Source organism: Protopterus annectens, chromosome 12.part0 (assembly GCF_019279795.1).
Source record: "Protopterus annectens isolate FY-2018-M chromosome 12.part0, PAN1.0, whole genome shotgun sequence".
NCBI lineage: Eukaryota > Metazoa > Chordata > Ceratodontiformes > Protopteridae > Protopterus > Protopterus annectens.
Genome location: NC_056746.1, coordinates 1,433,637,074 through 1,433,651,345, shown reverse-complemented (window position 1 = coordinate 1,433,651,345; position 14,272 = coordinate 1,433,637,074).

Below are 14,272 nucleotides of genomic sequence, written 5' to 3'. Positions count from 1 at the left end.
TTGTCTGATTGGGACATGCAGGTATGCCTCCTTGAGGTCCAGAGTAACCAGCCAAGACCCCTTGCCCAGCATGGGAAGAAGTTGCTGTAACGTCAGCATTTTGAATTTTGGCACAATGAGAAAAGTGTTTAGAGCGGACAAGTCCAGTATAGGTCTCCATAGCTTTTCTTTTCTTGGAACAAGCAACAGTCTTGAGTAGAATCCCTGGCCTTGTTCCTGAGGAGGAACCTTTTCTATTGCTTTAATTTGGAGCAGCATTGAGACTTGTATGAATGCTTCTGCCCTTTGATTTTGTGGCAGGTTTGGCATGCCTTGTCTTGTTGGTAAGGTATGGAAGTGGAACCTGTAGCCTTTGACTATTATGTCCAAAATCCATTTGTCCTTTGTAAGTACGTGCCAATTGTTTGAGAATAATGATTATTTTCTGCCTAAAGGTGCTTCTCTTTGAGCCTTGGACGGCAGTGTCAAAGTCAAGTCATTGCCTGTGAAGCAGTAGAAGTCCCTGCGTCACACCTCTCTGATTAGTCGGTTGCCATTGGCGGCCCCTGTAGGAGCCTCGGTATTGCCCTCTACCTCGAGCACGCCTGTTTTTTCCCCTTTGGAACTTGTCAGTGTCTGGAAAGGACCAATTCTTCGAAGGCCAATTCCTGCTGAACCTTGGTGGCTGAACCTGGAGGAAATCTTTGACTGTTTGTACTGATTTAGCCTTTTCCTCAATAGATTTCAACACACTCTGTGCATTAGCACCAAATAGCTTGTCTTTTTCCAGAAGTGCATCTAAAAGCTTTACTTTAACATGATCTGGCAGTGTCTGCTCTTTCAACCAAGCATGTCTACGTATGACGGCCCCTGTCATAGCTGCCCTACATGAAGCTTCCAATGCATCATAACCACACTGAAGAAAATGACTGCGAACCTGCTGGGTGTTATGAACCAATTCCTGCAAGGCCTTTCTATCTAAAGGCTCAGGAGAGGCCAACTTTTAATGCAAATCATCCATCAAGAAAGTAGTTGTAGGCCCTGCAGCACCTCTCTGGTTAGGAGGCTGCCATTGACGTCCTCTGTAGGAGCCTTGAGATTGCCCTCTACCTCTGGCACGCCTGCTTCTGCCTCTTTGTGATCTGTCTGTGTCCGGAAAGGACCAATTCTTAGAAGGCCAACTTCTGCTGAATCTTGGTGGTTGGACCTGGAGAAAATCTTTGACTGTTTGTACAGATTTAGCCTTTTCCTCAAATTTCTTTAAGACCTCCTGAGCCGTGGAGCCAAATAACTTTTGCTTTTCCAACGGTGCATCTAGAAGCTTTGCTTTAACATGATCTGGCAGAGATTGTTCCTTCAGCCAAGCATGTCTACGTATGACTGCCCCTGTCATTGCTGACCTACATGAAGCTTCCAATGCATCATAACCACACTGAAGAAAATGATTGCGAACCTGCTGGGTGTTATGAACCAATTCCTGCAAGGCCTTTCTATCTAAAGGCTCAGAAAAGGCCAACTTTTAATGCAAATCATCCATCAAGAAATCCTGATATTTAAACATATGAAACAGACAGTTAAGTGACCTCATGGCAAGGGTGGATGAGGTATAAACTTTTTTACCCTACCTCTCAAGGGACCTAGATTCCCTGTCTGCGGGCAAAGGATTTTTGGCCGTGGAAGTGGCCACTCCCTTGGGACCCTGAGAAATAGTTTCTAGATCAACGGAGTGGGACTTAAAGAGATGCTTATGAGTTTCAGGAACACTGTAATATCTGTCTGGCTTGACAGGAGCAGGAGGGAGAGAATCAGGAGAAGTACTGGAGTCTGAGTACACATCATCCAATACATCTAATACTGGGGGTATGGCTAAAGACCTAAGCTGGGGTAACTTAAGGAAGGTCCGAAGCCTTTTCCTGGAGTCCGAGAAATCTCGGCCCTGCCACTGAAAATGCTCTCTCATGGAGTGGAGAATTTCCCCGAATGGAATATCCTCAGGAGGAGAGGCAGAGGAAATGGATTCATCAGCATCCGAATCCTCATAGGCAGGGAAGGATTCTTCCTGGTAATCTGAATGGTCTGACTCCCCAGAGGCTTCATCTGAGGAAAGGGTTTCTGTCTGCTCAACCCTAGGCCTTTTGTCAGAAGGCGGCTGAGAACCTCTGTCCGGATGAGACTGAGAAATTAGATCTGCAGCTACGGTCATGATAAGTTTATCAGAAGAGGGAGGGTGAGACTTAGCCTGGCTAGCAGCATTAGCACGTGTGTAGGCCTTGAAAGACAGACACAGGAGGCCTAGCCGCCCCACATGCTGGAGTGACTTTGTCCACCGGTATGGTGTCAGGCAAATCTTGGGCTTCGGTTTCAGGAGAAAAATCAACAACCAGCACCGGGGTAATTTCCTGGACCGAACTGTGCGGTAAAACGGTATAGTCTGCCTGGAGTGGTTGAATTACCGCCTCCGAAGAGGCCGATGCACTCGCGGTAGGTTTTAGCGTGGTGTCGGTGGAAGTCGCGGGCCGCGGATGTCGGTCCCAGTCCTTCCGTTTTTTGGAAATATGTGCTGTCGGTTGTTCCGACGGCATGATATAGGAGAATTTTTCCCCAAAAAAGTCTTCAGAAAATTCTGCCCAGTGCCTAAGTATGCGCTTATTGAAGCGAGCACAGGCAGCACAGGCCGAGACGTCGTGGTCTGGGCCGAGGCAGGAAAGGCAGTAAGAATGGAAGTCCTTATGAGGTATTTGTTTACCACAAGACAAACAGTTATTAACTTTTGCAATTTTATCTGACATCGGCGGAGGCAAGAAAAGGTTCCCCAACAGGGTACTTAGCTTTATGATGACTTCGGATCTGAAAACACAGGAGCTGGCCGACCAGCACTTGCGAACTGCTTCTGCTTCGGGCACCGCGTAGCAAGAAAGACTGAAGAAGATGGCGGCGGCTGATGCTTTTATACCCCTGGCCGCACTGACGTCGGGGAAGAGGCAACATCAGCCGAAGCCAGACCCAGACTTTGGAATCGGGCCGACCGAAGGGCTGCCTGAGGCAGGACAACCCATATGTCAGGACTGCAGTTGCATTCTTGAAGGACATCACAAACACACAAAAACATACTCGGAGGGTCTAAATAAAAATCTGCCTAAGCAGCAGAGACCTCCAAAGCAGACACCCAAGCAACTAAACAACACACCTGATACACTTGTAATAGGTGACTATCGTCAGGCACACTGACGTCCCACTCACCAGGCTGAATAAGGAGAAGGTCACGGTGAGCTGCCTGTCGGGCGCTAGGATCTGCCACATAACACAAGCACTTAGGTCACTCCAAGGCAAGTACAAATATGACTAGGTCACTGTTCATGCTGGTGTGAATGACCTGAGACGTACCTCCCTGGACTACATGAAAAGAGACAGAGGAGCTCTCTGAGCATGTAGCCCAGGCCGGTATGACCCTGACCTTGAGTAGCATCTTACCCTCACCAAGAATGATGCCACAATATGAAGACAAGATGATCAATTTCAACAACTGGCTTAAGTATTGGTGTTATTCAAAGGGGATCCAATGCCTGTCAGCCTGGGATGACATGCTTGACAAGCCATGATGCTTCGCTAGGGACGGCTTGCACCTGTCACCCCTGGGCTTTCGGATATTGGCAAAGGCTCTTGCTTCCCCCATAGTGCCTTTTTTAGGCAAGACTCAAAAGACAAACCCACCTCCATAGGTATCACAAGGGATAAGAAACTAAGAGTAATGCTACTCAACGCCAGAAGTCTAAACAACAAGATGCACGCACTCAAAACTCTCCTTAGCATGGTGAACATCGATATATGTGCAGTAACAGAAACCTGGCTCAAAGCTCCCGAGAGCACCCCAGCACTACCAGGTTATACCTCATACCATGCTTTTCAGCCCCAAAACTTGGACAGAACCGCAAAAGGAGGGGGAGTATCAATATTCGTCTAAGATACCCACACCTCCAGGTTGGTGGCACAGCACGAAGCATCAGAGACTATCCATGTGCAACTAACAGTGGGTAAAACTGCCTTCCAGTTTATAGCCTGCTAAAGACCATCCTCCCAAACCCAGGAACCCCACTAGGCCTTCCTGAGAACACTGGAAAATATGAAGGTCTCTCCAAACACCATTATATTGGGCGACTTCAACTACCCAAACATAGACTGGGAGCATTACTCTAGGTCCAACACCCTAGCCCAAAGGTTCCTAGAATTTATAAACTCAAATGCTATGGAACAACTTGTTACCACTCCCACAAAAGGGGAAAACATACTGGACCTGATCATCACCAACATGGGGACTCTATGCTCCAGACTAGAAGTGTATCCCTCACTAGTAAGATCAGACCATAAACTAATCTCACTGGATATTTACATCCAGACCCCACCCCCTGCCCAGAAAACCACAGTGAAAAACTTCTTTAAAGCAAATTTCACACTTCTCAAAACCAAGGTGGAATCCTTCAAAGCCCCCGAGCCTGTGGAAAATACAGCCCAGACCGCAGAATCCTTTATAAACGCATTCTATGAACACCTTCAGGAATGCATGGATCATGCAATCTCAAATAAAACCAAGACCCAATCCTCCAAAGGCAGACGTCCTGTCTGGTGGACCCCAGCCATAAACAAACTATACAATAGAAGGAGGAAGCTACTACATGATAGAGCAAAATCCCAAAAAGGGAAGGCATCTCTGATTAGTATTAGCAAAAAACTACGGGCACTCATAAAATCATCTAAGGCCAGCTTCGAGAGAAAAATTGCACAGGACACTAAGGATAATCACAAGGCTTTCTTTAGTTATGTTAGGAACCTGGATGGGAATTTCCAGATATGTTCAGAATTAGTCCAAAATGACAAAAAATACATCAAACCCACAGACATTGCCAACATCCTAGCTGACAGGTTCATTGCAAACTTCACCCCCCCTCCCCACCAAAAGGGCAAATATCTATCCCAGCAGAGTGCTGCCCCCCTGACATCTCAGATGCTCAGGTAAGAGCCGCCCTCTCCAAAGCAAAAAACACAGCATCAATGGGACCAGACGGTGTCCCGGGCTGCGTCCTACATGAACTTCAAGAGCAGCTAAACTCAAACATAAAACTACTGTTCAATCTCAGCCTTACTACAGGATATGTACCCAAAGAGTGGCATACAGCAACAGTGGTCCCTCTCCACAAAGGTGGTGCCTCAACGGATCCTGGAAACTATCGCCCCATAAGCCTGACTAGCTTGGTCTGCAAAGCTATGGAAAGGATCATCATGGACCTCATAAATAAAGATATTGGGGACCTACAGACACTGGATCCTTCCCAGTTCGGCTTTAAGGCCAGACCCTGCCTCTTAAACCCGGTTGATTTCTTTGAAACAGTCACCAAGGCCATTGACGAGGGGAAGGTGGTCCACACAGCCTACCTGGACCTCGCAAAAGCCTTCGATACAATACCCCACTCTGGCATTATAGATAAGCTCACCAGCTTAAATATTAACCCCTATGTCACTAGATGGGTTGCAAACTGGCTCAAGGACAGAACCCACATGGTTAGAATTGCTGGAGCCATGTCAGACTCCAAACCAGTTACAAGTGGTGTCCCACAAGGCTCAGTCCTGGGACCTCTCTTGTTCAGTACATATTTCTCGGAGGTACAGGCCAACACGGAAGGACTGTGGCTGACCAAGTTCGCAGATGACTGCAAACTGGGTGCCATAATAGACTCTCCAGCCGACACAAGCATCCTCCAAAAGGGCCTCATAGAAACAGACAACTGGTGCCAGAGCTATGGCCTCAAGCTAAACGCCAAAAAGTGTACAGTCATCCCCTTTGGCGAAAACAAAGTGCCCACAAATTACCACATAGGTGGTAATCCATCAAGTACAGAAGTAATTAGGGACCTGGGGACCCAAGTTGATAGCAATCTCTCATTTGACAACCATGTGGCCAAAGTGGTTAGAAAAACATTTTATATAGCCCACCTAATCATGAAGGGATTCACATCTAGATCAGAGGAGGTAATCGTGCCTCTTTACTCATCCCTCATCAGACCCATAATGGAGTACAATGCCCCTTTCCAGACCAGAATACCAGACACCTGCAGCAACTGGAAAGACACCAAAAGTACCTCACCAAGAGGATCAAAGGGCTTAAACAGATGCCATAAGCTGCCCGGTTAAAGAAACTCCAGCTCTACTCAGTGGCATACTGCCTGATCAGAGGCGATCTGAGCCTGACACAAAGCCCTGTCCAACCCGGAATTAATGGACATGCTGCAACTCAGAAAATCCAAATCCCATCGAGCTACGCGCTCAAGAGACTTGAACCTCAGCACTGAAATAAATAGGACATGCTGGAGGGACAGATTCATAACCCAGAGGCTCCCTTCATTCTGCAATAAAATCCCAGTCCAGGTTAGGCAGAGTCCCTCACTGACTCTCTTCAAGAGGAATCTTGATGAGTGGATGGGAGATCGTAGGTTTACCCCGGGTATCACTTCTGTGTCACTGTTAGACAAAGGCACAGTATACCAACCTCGAAAAAGGGCATAGCAAAATTTATTTAAAATGGGTGGCGAAAGCCAAACACACTCTGGCTATGCTTATAAATGCCCTAGGGCAGATAGCCTAGTATGAACCTATGAAGAATAGGTAGAACTGACCAGGATAGGTTGATCCAAACAGTCGGGGGCTGGAGAAGGGGACTTGCTCCTACATGGTGTACGACTCCGGGACCCCTGATCTGAGTGCTTCCGACCGGAGGATTCGCCCGAAGATGGAGAGCTCTGGATCAGAATAACGTCTGCAGGATCCGAAGAGCCGCTCAGACCACAAAGCCAAGGATTCAATAGTGTTTAGCCTTTGCAGGTACTATCGGATCCAAGGAAGTTTTCAGCTCTTAAGAGGCATGGAGATCAGTGGAATCCAAGATGTCTGGATCCGATAATTTGGGTAATTTTTCTGGCACAGATGATGTTGACCCTGGGGATGCTAAGGAGGCATGCTTCTTAAGCTCCTTAGAAGCGGGAGTTTGAGCTCCAGAGGTGAGTAAAAGACCTCTCAAAATCAGCTTATTTTGAAGACAGGCAAGGCACAGGAATTGAGAGCTACACAGATCTCACATTTTACCTCCAAATGTCTGGGCTCAAGTCAATACATGCACCTCTTGTGGGCCTCTGACTGGGGAATCTTATGCCCACAAGAGGCACACCTTTTAAAACCTGCAGATTTGTCCAAAATGCTGAAAGCAGAAGGGTTAGCAGACACAAACAGACACACAAAAGCACTATTCGAATATAAGATGACCAAAACAATTTAACTCTACCGCAGAGAAAGCAAAGATGCAAGGAAAGTTTTTTTTTTAATGTATGAACAGCTAAAGAAAAGAAGAAAAAGGGAATCAATGGTTACAGAAGAAAAGATGGCAGGGGGAGGGGCTGACAACCCTAACTCCAGCAAAAAACTTAGCTAAAACTAACTAAAAAGGGAAGGAAGGAAAGGCAAAAGATAAACTGTATTAATACTAGTTAGAGTAAAGGAAGAGATTCACTACAGAAATAGACACCAAAGAAAAGGAAATAATCACTCATCTTTAGCTGAGGCTGATCTGGAAGGAGGCAAACAAGATATGGGTGTTAGAGGAGGAGTGGGGCATTACAGGAGAGGGAGAAGCTTGAGGCTCAGACTGTTAGTCTTGAGAAGTGGCCATGCTGGATCAGAGATTGATCTGTAGACCCAGTAGTGAGGCAGAATGAAATGATCAACATCAGATCAAATTATCAAGAGGGGCATCCATCAATTTAGCCTTGATATCATTAGGTGAAGGTTAAAGCCTAAGACAAGAATTCCTTCTCATCACATAACCAAATGCAGCAGCCCTAAGAGAGGCATCAGCATCAAAAATTGCATTTGATGGAATGTCTCACTACTTGGCAGGAAGTCCCTAATAAAGAGCACAAGTTTTACTCTCAGACTGTGGATGATTTGAGATAAGCTGACAAGCCTGAGAAAGAAGGGGCAAAACATACCTGGACATATGGATCTGATAATTAATACCCATGAAAACTAAGGTAGCAGAGGTATAAACGTTCTTTACCCAACCTTTCCATGGTTCTGCTACCTTTGTCAGATGGTAGTAACGTAGGAGAAGGAAGCAAATGTGAAGGCATGTCAGAAGCTACAGACACTACTGAGGGGCCAACAGCAGGACATTTATATAGAAAGCAGTCCAAAAATGTAGAAAGATGAGATGACACCAGGGGGTCTCAGCATAAATGAACGGTCTTTTATTTAAAACACTTTTTATAGCAAAATTACATGGTTTGATGTTAATAACAAGGTAATTCATATTAAAGACAAGTTGGAGTTGTATGACTTATTCCTTTTATACAACACCTGCTTAAGTTAAACAAGGATCCTGTAAATCCATTGCTTAGACCCACAGTCTCTGGTAGAAAACGGAGTACAGAGTCTATGTACATCTTTCTGGAAAAGCATTTCAAACCACTTGTCATTACCAACTCGCGTATTCTAAGCGACTCTCGACAATTTTTAATTGATCTTTATGAGTTTACACTGGGTATATATCTGATGTAGAGGGATGGTATTTGGTAACTATGGATGAGAGTTCCCTCTTCACAGTTATACCAAATACGTTGGGTATTGAATGGGTGGTAGAATATTTGATGGAATAACATATATTTAGTGATAGTAAGGTTGAACTACTATTTTGTATAACAATGTGTTTTTGATGGCAATTATTTTTTGCAAAGAGATGGCATGGCAATGGGTACATGTGCCAACAGCTATGCCAATCTCGTTATGCTTATTTGGGAACTTAAGCACATATTTGCTGATACTTATGCAGAACATAGGTACCTCGGCATTCGTGAAAATCTACTGCCAATCATTAGTGGACCAGAGTTCCGCTGTGGCGGCCCCTAAACGGGAAAAGCCGAAAGACAACAGACGTTTTGTGGATGATTTATTTTTGATTTGAATGGCACACGAGATGGTTTGGTTAAGTTTATAGACAAGATCAATGCCAGTACTACATTTGAGGTTTACAGCTGAGTATTCCAAGGTAGAAATTAGTAACTTAGATGTACTTAGAGTTTCAAGCAGTGTACAGGAAACCTTGTTACAGGAACATTTTTTTACACCGAACAAGCATGCATCCTAAACTTGTATTTGACAACATAGTACAAGGGCAAGGACTTAAGAGTCTCAAGGGTGAACGTTAGTGATGGTAATTTCATGGTTGAAATGAAAGAGCTGGAGAACAAGTATGTGGATAGGGGTTACAAGAGGTGTAATGTACAAGTATTGAATAAAGTTTCTAATGTTAGAGAAGGTAGAAGCAGTCCCTTTTCTTCAACTCCACCTTCAATTCACCCTAAGAGACTGGGTGATAATAAATGCAGGGTACCGGTGACTTATTCTTATACTACAGGGTACGTCTTAGACATAAGAAACATTGGCCCATTATTATAACAAATAATGATCTTAAAAAGATACTGGGTGAACAATCTAACTTTAAGGCTAAACTATCTTTAAAACAGATGCTCTTGTTATCCAAAACAGTTTATTGATGGTAAAACTACAAGAAATAAAATGGGTTCCACTTATAAAGGAACTATACCATGTCATACTTGTAAGTGCTGAAGCAATATTGACACCACTGGTATGTTTGTACATCCAGATCAGGGTAAACAGTATGTGTTTGATGTTCAAGCTACTTGCACTTCTTCTCATTTGGTTTATTTAGCGTGCTGCACTGCCTGCACAAAATTTTATGTAGGCAAGAATGATAGACAGTTGAAAGAACCTATAGTAGAACATTTACGACATATAAATAATGGTACTGAGTGCAGCGCTCTTTCTAAACATGTGAAGCTTACTTCACACACACATTGTTTTAAGTTTCAAGTTATAGAACAGGTAGCCGCTACTAAGAGGTTGGGAGATGTTAGGAATGCTACTGAAAGCTTAGAGAGCAAGTGGATAGTTAGGTTAAGGGCTAATGATGGTTCAGGACTAAATGATAAAGTTACCCTTAAACCTTTGTTACAGGCACGCTCACTTTTTAGATAAACTTTATATACACTTAAGTGCAGTGGTGATTTTAAGTTTAATTTTGTTTTCTAATTTATTACATTCATAGTTTGTATTTTTAATACATAATTGTTTAACTGGTTGATTTGCTAGTTGAATTTCTGTATAAATTGTTGTGTGTATGACCTGCATTTTATACTGACATCTGAAGAAGCAGCAAGAGCTATGAAAGCGCTTATGTTGTTTTAAATAAAAGACTGTTCATTTATGCCGAGAGCCTGGTGTCAATCTAATCAATCTACTTTTTTTTGGACTGCTTTATTCTGGTTTGTTTGGTGAGACGTTTACACAGCACAGGTTTGTCGTTTTTTCCTGTTGTTTATATAGAAAGCTATAAACCTCAGGTACCCTATAAAATCTATATCTATCAGGCTTCTTGGGAGCAGGAAGACGAGAATCAGGTGCTTTAGATGCACTGGAAAAAGCATCCAACGAAACAGCCAAAACAGGAGGAATAGCAGAGAGTTTGGGGTATTCCATCTGCAGCAACTCATAACACCTTTTATGAATATTAGAAACCTGAGCACAATCCCATTTGAAAAATGTTATCATCCTGGTATTAGTATCCCCAAAGGAAATGTCTTCAAAGGGAGTATCAGGACTACTAGAGTCTTCTTCCTATGACCCATAATCTAAAGAATGAATTTGGGAAGAATAAGCAAGAGATTCCTCATCAGAATCAAGACTTCTTCAGAAGAATTTTGTTCCCTGGGCCTTTTATGTGGAGAAGAGGAACAAGCAGAAGTAGGAACAGAAACCCCTTGAGGAGGTTTTAAGGCCATCAAAGCATTAAACAACCCCTAAGTAAAGGTCTGCCACAGCAGCAACAGACAATATATCATAATATATATTTGAAACAAACATTTTCATACAGCATGAAAGGATATATAGTCATGTACAAGGCGACAAGTTTTAAGGTCAAAGTATGTGTAATCTGTAGTTTTAATTTTTTTTCACAGTATATTTGATACTCAGACACATTAAAAATGAATTTACAGACATGACTGACTAAAATACTATGCACTAACATCCAAGGATTAATCTGGGAACTGGAAATAAGATTAAGGATGCAAACTTTTAACAAACTGCTTCCTGTAGTTCAGGTTTCATTCCTTCAGCAACTGTTTATCTACTGTGCGACACTGAGAAAAAATCATTTAGCCAGACAGTGGTTACCAAGTCACCCATAAAAGGGAAACACACATCCACTAGGCTTAACTAATTAAACAAAATAAAACTACAACATTTCTCAGTAGCCAGCTTATTTATTTACTTATTTTTAATTAACACAAGCTTCTGTTACACAGAAGGGGAAATAAGTATACTAAAGAATTATGGTTACATTCATTAGGTCCCAACACAAATATCACAGAACTTTCTGCAGAGATTTAACGGTTTCAAAAATGTATTGCCAGTAGTATTGTAAACCGGACAATGCACTATACACTGCAATGTAAAACACACACAGATTATAAATGCTACAGTCAAAGCAAAAATGAAGGAAGATGCACATACTTTTTTTGGATCAAGTCATAAATGAAAAAGTACAGTTTTGTACCTACCATAAATATAGATGTCCGATAGGTATGCATCTGCAGTCCTTACATATGGGTTTGTCCTGCCTCAGGCAGCCCTTCGGTCGGCCAGATTCCAAAGTCTGGGTCCGGCATCGGCTGATGTCGCCCCTTTCCCGACGTCAGAGTGCCTGGGATATAAAAGTGTCAGCCGACGCCATCTTCCTCAGTTTTTCTTGCCCCAGATGTCAGTTGCCCTCCAAGTAAGGCTAAATTTGGAGAAAATGGAAAAATTCCAAACATGCACAGTAATAAAAAACAAATACACCATAAAAGATAACCCCAGCTAGCTAAAATGAGGGATAAGTACCCATAGTATACCACAGAGGGGTAGGAGGGAGGGAAAACCTGACTGCAGATGCATACCTATCAGACATCTACATTTATGGTAGGTACAAAACTGTACTATGTCCTTCAAGGATGCATCTGCAGTCCTTACATATGGGTAGAATACCATAGCCCAGCTGGGGGAGGTAGGACCTAAGAAAAAGGATGGTGTAGCTAACATGCCCTGCAGGACTGCACTAGCAAAGCCTGCTCTGGATCTGGAATATAAGGGCAAGTTGTAATGCTTGGAAAATGTATGCACAGAGCTCCATGTAGCAGCTTCTAAAATGTCCTTTGTAGCCACCCCTCTTAAGAAGGCTGTGGAGGTGGCTGTTGCTCTGGTGGAATGAGGCCTTATGTTAGCTGGCACAGCTTTACCATGAAAAGAGTAACAGAACCGAATGCAATTTCCTATCCATTTTGAAATTGCCTGTTTGGAAATTGCTTTTCCTTGTACACCAGCAGCATATGCTACAAAGAGTTGGTCAGTTTTTCTGTAAGCCTTAGTTCTGTCCAAGTAGTAGCGCAACTGTCTGTGGATGTCCAAAGTATGCAGAAGTTTCTCTCCCTTATTTTGTGGATTTGGAAAGAAGGTCGGCAGGTGAATAGCTTGGTTCAGTGAAACCCTGGATACCACCTTTGGCATGAATGAAGGATTAGTTCTCAAAGAGACTCTGTCCTGATGAAAAATGAGAAAAGGCTGTACTGCCATAAGGGCCTGCAACTCGGATACTCTTCTTGCTGAGGTTATGGCCAGAAGGAAGGCAGTCTTCCAAGATAGAAATTGTAGTTCGGAAGATGCTGCTGGTTCACATGGAGGAAGAGTTAATTTTTCCAACATGAAGTTAAGGTCCCATGTAGGCACTGGTGGTTTCCTTGGAGGGCTGATGTTTTTTATCCCTCTTAGAAACTGTTTTAGTAGAGGATGAGAGAATACAGGTGGATCAGTGTTGTACTCTGCTGAAATTGCTGAAGCATGAATTTTTATGGAGGAATAAGAAAGGCCATTATGGAGCATTTCAGCCAAGTATTCCAGAATATGTGGAATGCTCATGACTGTCGGATCTTGACCCTTTGTGGTGTTCCAGGTACGAAATCTTTTCCATTTTGCTGAATATGCTTTTCTTGTGGAAGGACGCCGGGTTTCCATGATGATATCCTGTACCCTCTTGGATAGTTTATCCTGGCGAGGAGTCAAGGTATTTTCCAGGCTGTCAGCTGTAAGGTTTTGAGGCTGGAGTGCAGAGTCTTGTAATTGTGTTGTGTCAGTAGAAGTGGCCATTGTGGTAGAGGCCAAGGTTTCGTGCGTGACATGCTCCTTAACAGTGGGTACCAGTGTTGTCTTGGCCAGTCCGGGGCTATCAGAATTACTTTTGGTTGCTCTGTCCTGATCTTCAGTAAGACCTTGGTCATCAGTGGCAGCGGTGGGAATGCATATACTGTTAGAGTATTCCAGCTGAAGGAGAGGGCGTCCACCTTCCATGCTTGAGGATGGTATGTCCTTGTGCAGAACTTCCTCAGTTGATGGTTGTGGTGGGAGGCAAATAGATCTATGTCCGGCCTTCCCCATGATTGTGTTATCTGGAGAAAGATATCTGGGTATAACATCCATTCGTGTGGATCCATGATGTTTCTGCTCAGGCTGTCCCGCCAGTACATTGTCTTTTCCTGGTACGAACTGGGATTGTAGTTCTATTTTGAGTTTTAGGGAAAGTTCCCACAGATTCATCGCCAGCCTGCAAAGAGAGTATGAATGGGTACCCTCCTTGCTTGTTTATGTACCACATAACTGTGGTATTTTCTGTCTTTATTAACAGGTGACCTTGGTGCAGGAAGTGCTTGAAGGCCTCGATGGAATGTATTACTGCCAGCATTTCCTTTTGGTTCATAGGTTCATAGGTTCATAGGTTCATACTAGGCTATCTGCCCGAGGGCATTTACAAGCCTAGCCCATCGTTTTGTGGCTTACGCCACCCCTTAAGTATGGGGAACTATACCCATTATTTTGCTGTGCCTCTGTCGAGCAGTGACACTGAGGTAATCCCTGGGGTATATTTGCGATCTCCCATCCATTGGTCAAGATTTCTCTTGAACAAGGCCAGCGAGGTGCTCTGCCTCACATATACCGGGATTTTGTTCCACAGCATAGGGAGTCTTTGGGTGATGAATCTATCCCTCCAGCACGTCCTATTAATAGCCGTGTCGAGGTTTAAGTCTCCCGCCCTTGTGGCTCTGGTGGATCTAGATTTTTTGAGGTGAAGCATATTCATCAAATC